This window comes from Dermacentor albipictus, chromosome 1, assembly GCF_038994185.2.
Source record: "Dermacentor albipictus isolate Rhodes 1998 colony chromosome 1, USDA_Dalb.pri_finalv2, whole genome shotgun sequence".
NCBI lineage: Eukaryota > Metazoa > Arthropoda > Arachnida > Ixodida > Ixodidae > Dermacentor > Dermacentor albipictus.
In genome coordinates, this window is record NC_091821.1 from 115,568,156 (window position 1) to 115,574,558 (window position 6,403).

Consider the following 6,403-nt stretch of genomic DNA (forward strand, 5'->3'; position numbering starts at 1 on the left):
GAATCTAAGTCACGTGTCACTCTGAGTGCCATCACAGCACAGCCTGTGCTCCTATGCAGCAGCAAAGTTACGGGCATTCATCTGCTTGCTGCTGCGATAACATTATGACACTTTAACTCAGAGGTACGATTTTTGTTGTGTGAGATTATAGATAGCCAGTAGACTACTTGTCTGATATGTTAAATGCTATGAACCACTGGCAATCCACGATGCACTCAACGAAAACGTTTTTATGCTGTGTGTGGCGTGACTCACCAGTGACCCACACGCAAGAATTCTTGCTCTTGTGTTGCCATCTGAGGTTTGAAATTGCAACTAATATATATTTTTATTGCATTGGACATGGGGTGGCATGTTTGTTTCGGAGAGTGGAGTGGCGGCGCATTTCTCAGTTGGGTTTCTTGCAAACTTTCGCAGCAGTCTTTGAAATACGTGCCATTGGAATAAGTACCTGCATTTTTCTTGCTACTCCCAAACTTTTCAGCGTGTCTAATAGATAGATCCTCATGCCCCTTACGGATGAAAAAAAAAAGCACAATGCAGAGGAAACAAATAAACTTAGTTTTGGGCCAGAAGAATGCACCAGCAACTTCGCGATCACCAGCGGATGAGTCAAGTGCTTCAGTGTCAGATGTTCAGCAGTGGACAGTGAAATCAGTGACAAAGATAGTGTTTACGAACCATCACAGACCTCAGCCAGCATGTCGAATGGAGAGTCAGACCTGACTGATGATTCTGAGGTGAATGATTCAGGACACAATGCTCTCATTTCTCTCAGCCCATCTCTAGAGAAATGGACACCGGCAACAACCACTTCGCCTAGTGTGACACCACACGTACTCTAGGCCGCCCACTATCATTCAGTTGCCATCTAGCCGTTATGCCCCATCTTTATGTTCACTGTTTATTACGGATGACATTTGGCAAATGATGGTCAATGAAACAAACAGGTTCACACAAGTGTTGAAGTCAACTACTCCTAAATCTAAATCACGCTTGAAAAATTGGACGGAAACCAATGCCAAAGAAATTAAAGCATTTATTCGAATACTGATTTGTATTGGTCTCCTTCGTCTTCCTACTCCCAAATCTAAATCAAAGTTGAAAAATTAGATGGAAACCAATCTCCAACAAACGAAAGCATTTGTTGGAATACCAATTTGTATTAATCTCGTCCATCTTCCTATCCGAGTCACTACTGGGCAAAAAGTAACCTGCATGGTGTTGAACTCATTCGTCAAAATATGAGCCGTGACCGCCTTTTCCCTACTTTTGAGGTTCCGGCATTTTGCGGACAATTAACTGGTTGCAGAGTTGCAGGATCATGTCTTTAAAATCCATCCTCTGGTAGAGAAATTGAACCAAAATTTTTGCCACTGTGCTTGAGCCAGGAAAGGAGGGTGTGATAGATGAAACAATAGTGCCATGGTATGGCAGACTTTCGTTCTTACAGAGTCAGGCTGTTCAAGGCATGTACCAAAGACGGTTACAGGCTAAAGGTTGATGTATATGCCGGAAAGTGTGACTGAACAATTGGCATCGGACATGCCGAAGATGTATGCTTGAAACTCCTGCAAAATTACAAGGAAGTTGTGTGCCCGCTGTCCGTAGACAACTTCTACATGAGCTTGCCGCTCACTTTTCGCCTTCTAAAGGAAGACACTTTCATTCGTGGCACAGTTCGCTCAGTGAGGAAAGGGCTGCCAAAAGATCTCACTGAAGTAAAGGTTGCAAATGGCAGTGTTACCGAACTTCAGTCCAAAAATGGAGTGAAGGCACTGAAGTGGATGGACAAGAGGCCTGTTCTGATACTCACATCTGTCGCCAAATATGAAGCAACTTTGGTGGACAGTGGGAAGAAAACAAGGGACGGTGCACCAATCATGAAACATCAGGCCGGTCTCGATTACAATGCAGCAAAAAAGGGCGTCGACTATAGTGACCAAATGACGTTATACCACAACTTCCTTAGAAAAGGACTCAAGTGGTACAGAAAGGTAGCTGTTGAGTTGCTTGTTGGATGTGTCATCATAAATGCATGGAACATTCGTGGCATGCTTGAAGGAAACTCTATGCCAATTATAAAATTTCAAGATGAACTGGCTCATTCACTGTTCGGCCCTCGTCAAGACAACATCGAAGAAACTCGTGGGAGAAGTGTCCACATGCTAAGAAAAACTGGCACATCGGCACATGACACTCAGTGGCTCTGCACTGGCTGCTATGCGGCCAACAGTACCAGCAGTAGCCCAAACACTATGGTGAGAGTGAGAAAAGTGACCACTTTCTGTGAATAACGCCCCGGCAAGCCATTCATCTGTTTGTTGTGCTTTAATTCTAAGCACAAGTAACTTGAGAAGCAAGCTAGCTTCAACTGTAAAATGAGTAGGATGAAAACTTCAAGACATGGCTAATGTTCATACTAAATTTTAGCCTTTCTCTAACTAATAAATATTTCTAACACAGGAACTGACTTCTTGTCTTTTTTAATGGCAAGCACTTTGTAGTTCAACATAGGTTTCTAGCATCTTGAATCCATTGAGGGGCTACAGAATGTATTAAAGAAAGCTAAAAATGCATAATGTTGTGCTGAATGTGATCAAGACACATGTACAAGAAACTATAGTCATTAGTTCGATGAGGACAGTAATGTGCTTTAGCAAGTTAGAACTTTGTTACCAACTTGCCCACATTCACATCTTAACAGATTTAACAATGTTTCCACTACGTGGAGAACCTTGATCTACAGTGCTTTTATCATACTGAAGAAGGTTGGTGTTCCTATTATAACACGTGTACTTAAGAAGCTCAATCTCTCAGGATTTCATGTTGTTTTACTTGACATAAGCTTACGAGGCTTACAGATTACGTGCTCGTATCTCAACGTAAACACTTGCTTCCTTTTCAATGATTTTCATTTCTGTAAAAGCACAGTAAATTTCGTCAGACGAGAAGTGCAAATGTGTTTTTTATTCTTTCATACTTGGTGCTTGCTATTATACAACGTACTTATATCAACTTGCTTGTTTAGAAAACTCATAAAAAACACTCCCCCCACCTTCTTCTTTCTTCTTTTACTTTCCATTGACTCTGACTTTCATTATGCTAATAAACTTCAGAAGAGCTTGCTCTCAGGCTAGTTTGTACACACTGCTAAGAATGAAAAAATGGAGAGAAAACGGGACAAGAAAGAAAGGCCTACAGAATGCTGATTTGCGCGCGGCAATCTATATCAAGGACGAGGTGCTGGACCAGGGAAGCTAAGAAGCCGCCACAACAAACTATGGGAGCTAGGTGAATGGCTTCGATGTCCACACAGAAACATAAATATAGGAATGTTATAGAATGCTGTGTCATTCAACAACCCCGTGAATGTTGAAAAGTGGGACAGTGATTAGCTGAAAAGAGTTTCAGAGAGCTCCAGGGAGTGGGGAGGATGATACAGTAAGGGGGCTAGGGTGGTGACACGCATTAAGGGCATCAAGAATGAAGTGAAAAATTATGGAACATAGGGGGATTGTCTCATCACTGCTCGATCGCTCAACACCAGATAGCTGTGGCCAGTTGCCTTAGCTGAGATTCACCTACCCTGTCATAGCATGTGCTGTGCTTGCTGCTTTGCAGTCTTTAGAATAGGCAGGTGTCAGGGAAGCATGCCCATAATGCCTGCAATTAAGTAATAGGCGACTTGCAAAATAGTGCCCGCTCTCTTCCATACACAGCCATGGCTGAACCACTCACTAGCAAATCTGGTAAGAAAATAACGCTGACCTTCACTGTTACTTGGGCTGCAACAAGTCTGGGCTGCAAACAAGAAGACACAAGACAGAGCGCTGTCATGTTTTTAGCACAGTTCACTTTCCTAAGTAATGTAACAACAAGGTCATAATATACATTATATAAATACATCAATTTGTAAACAAAATGTTATTTTTAATATAGTCATTTTTAAAAACAGCACAAGGATGATAGCATAATTTTAGGCGTAGTCTTAGCAATGAAAAACTTTTGTCAGAAGTTAAGCAAAGTTTTGGCAACGTAAAAATGTGCATCCTCATTGCTAAAGCATTCCTGTCCGGGGAGTGCTAGGAGTTTGTCTTGGTGTGATGTAAAACCCTCCACACATTTATGTAGTGCTAGAGAGAGAGGTGATGGGGGAGTGGTAGTGACCAGTGGAGAATCCTTCCCTGAAATGAATTTCTGGCTACGTCACTGAATGTCTGCAATGCCTTGTAATAGCAATAGGTCTTGGATGGAAACACTATATATGATACCAGTGAACCTATTGAGCCTATTCCTGTTTAGTGAGGTGATGTATGTTTTCCCAAAGAATTATAGAAACTGTACAATGGAATGTTTTGTACCACCTGTAATAACCATGCTGTAAGAAAACAGAAAGGCTGAGCTTAGATGTTGTAGGAAATCTCTTAAGAGGCTCAAGGATCGGTAAAGGTGATAACTTCTGTATTCTCCACTCAACCCTCCACCTGGATTCAAATGCACAGCAGCCCCACTCCTTGACACAGGCGGTTGCTTAGCTTTAATTAAACTTCATGTCAATTACTGTGAAACACAGCGTCGTCTTCAGTCAAGGGGTGGCACTGCGCTCATCTCAGTGGAATGAAGCTTCCAGTCATAGATGGTTTCAGAATACAGGGTGTGTGACCTCACATTTTACTCTCTTCGTCGTGAAATCTAGACACCAAAGTCTCGGTTTGAACAAGTAATGCTTTAAGCGCTCTCTCATGCATATGTTTGCTTTAACGCAGAGTCAGCTTACTATTTCCTGCTTCTGCCACATGCAAATGACACAAAAATATCTCAATAAAATGATTGTGATTTAAGTGGTACACTCTCTCTGCAATGTGATTAAATGTTTGTAATAAAAGAAGCACTACTCATGTGCTGGTCAGCATCTGCAGCATTATGTTCACCAAGATAGCTTTTTTGTCTCAATATATTCAATATTGTTGCAAATTTAAGAGGTTTTGCAGCTAACATGTAGCTGTCAACTTGTGTCTCGAGAACATACAGCTTTAGTTGAGAGGAGAGCTATATTGCATGAGACAAAGGAGCATTTTTAGACTGCTTGTTTTATTTATGTGTGAAAAACAATTGTGAAGGCTTTAATAGCAAAGTAATACAGTAGGTGTTGGCAACGCGAACAAGCCATGCAAAGTGTATGCATTAGAAATGAACTATCCAGATGAGGACCCCCCACCCCACTGATATATGTCAATGCTATAATATCAAATGCTGTGACATTTAACACATATGGTGACTAAAAAAAAAGGATAACTAAAGCAAGAGCAGCATTAATAAAACAACAATATCAACTGCAAAATTTATACAATTTTTCTCAAAACTTTTATCTTCGCATAAACTGTGGCCTCACACACTGTGGGCACTTTTGCTAACAACCTTCACATTTCACTAGTGCTAATTCTAGCTTCCAGCTCAACTGCAATGTTTTGAACGTCAGGGCATGTGCAAGTGAAAATTAGTTTGTGATGGCCATGTGGATCTGTTTCTCTGCCTGAATAATAGGGAGAGGAGGGCAATATAATTGCCTTGAGAACTATTAAGCAGAAGCAGCATGATGGATGAGGAGCAGTGGCCGGAATAAAACATTTCAGGAGTTCAATGTAGTAAGGATACAGGAGTCATATGATTAACTTCGCAAGAATATGAGGCCATTATAACACTAAGGGAAACAGACTGGCCCATCACAATGAATTTTCAGATATTGTAACTGATCTAGAACACCTTGAACGGCTGCTGTAATTAGGAAAAAAAAAATGTAGCATTGTCTTAAAAAGACAGCTTTTTTTTGTATTTTTACTCTGCTATGCCACTGTACACATTATTACTATTACTTTTTTTTCTTTTGGAACAGAAAGTCACCATATGCATGGAGGTTTTAGATCACCTTCTTGGTGTGCTCCCGATATATGAACAGTTCGAAAACATTAACATTGTTGCTTGGTTTATTGCCCAAGTAGAGCGGCACGTAACAACTGACTACGGAACCAGGCGTGTGAATATGCACACCCTGTATCCAATCAACCCCTATATCAATCAATTTTGTACAATTAGACCTCCATATATTGAACTTTAATGTAACAAACCGTTTTACTTTGCAGAACTTATTTGGTGTGCATATAGAAATCTTCAATTTATTGAATTCTGTTTATCTGCAATTTCAATTTACGGAAACTTTAAATTCTTCTAAAATTTAAATGAGGATATGTGTTGCATTTGAACTGTAAATTCTATGGACGTACAAGCGCTTTCCGGGAGTAAAGCTTCACGATTTCCTTCCAAAGTTTATTCGACTTAAGGACAAAATTCTGCAGCAAAGTTATAAACGACCACAGGTGACAAGCAGCTGAATGCGAGGTAT

At 40.7% G+C, this 6,403-nt stretch overlaps 1 protein-coding gene across 2 annotated transcripts in view; it reads right to left on the minus strand.

The window, feature by feature from the left end:
- The window catches only part of LOC139049503 (CKLF-like MARVEL transmembrane domain-containing protein 8), a 180,983-nt gene that overhangs the window by 95,542 nt on the left and 79,038 nt on the right, over positions 1–6,403 (minus strand). The gene's annotated exons all lie outside the window — the stretch shown is intronic.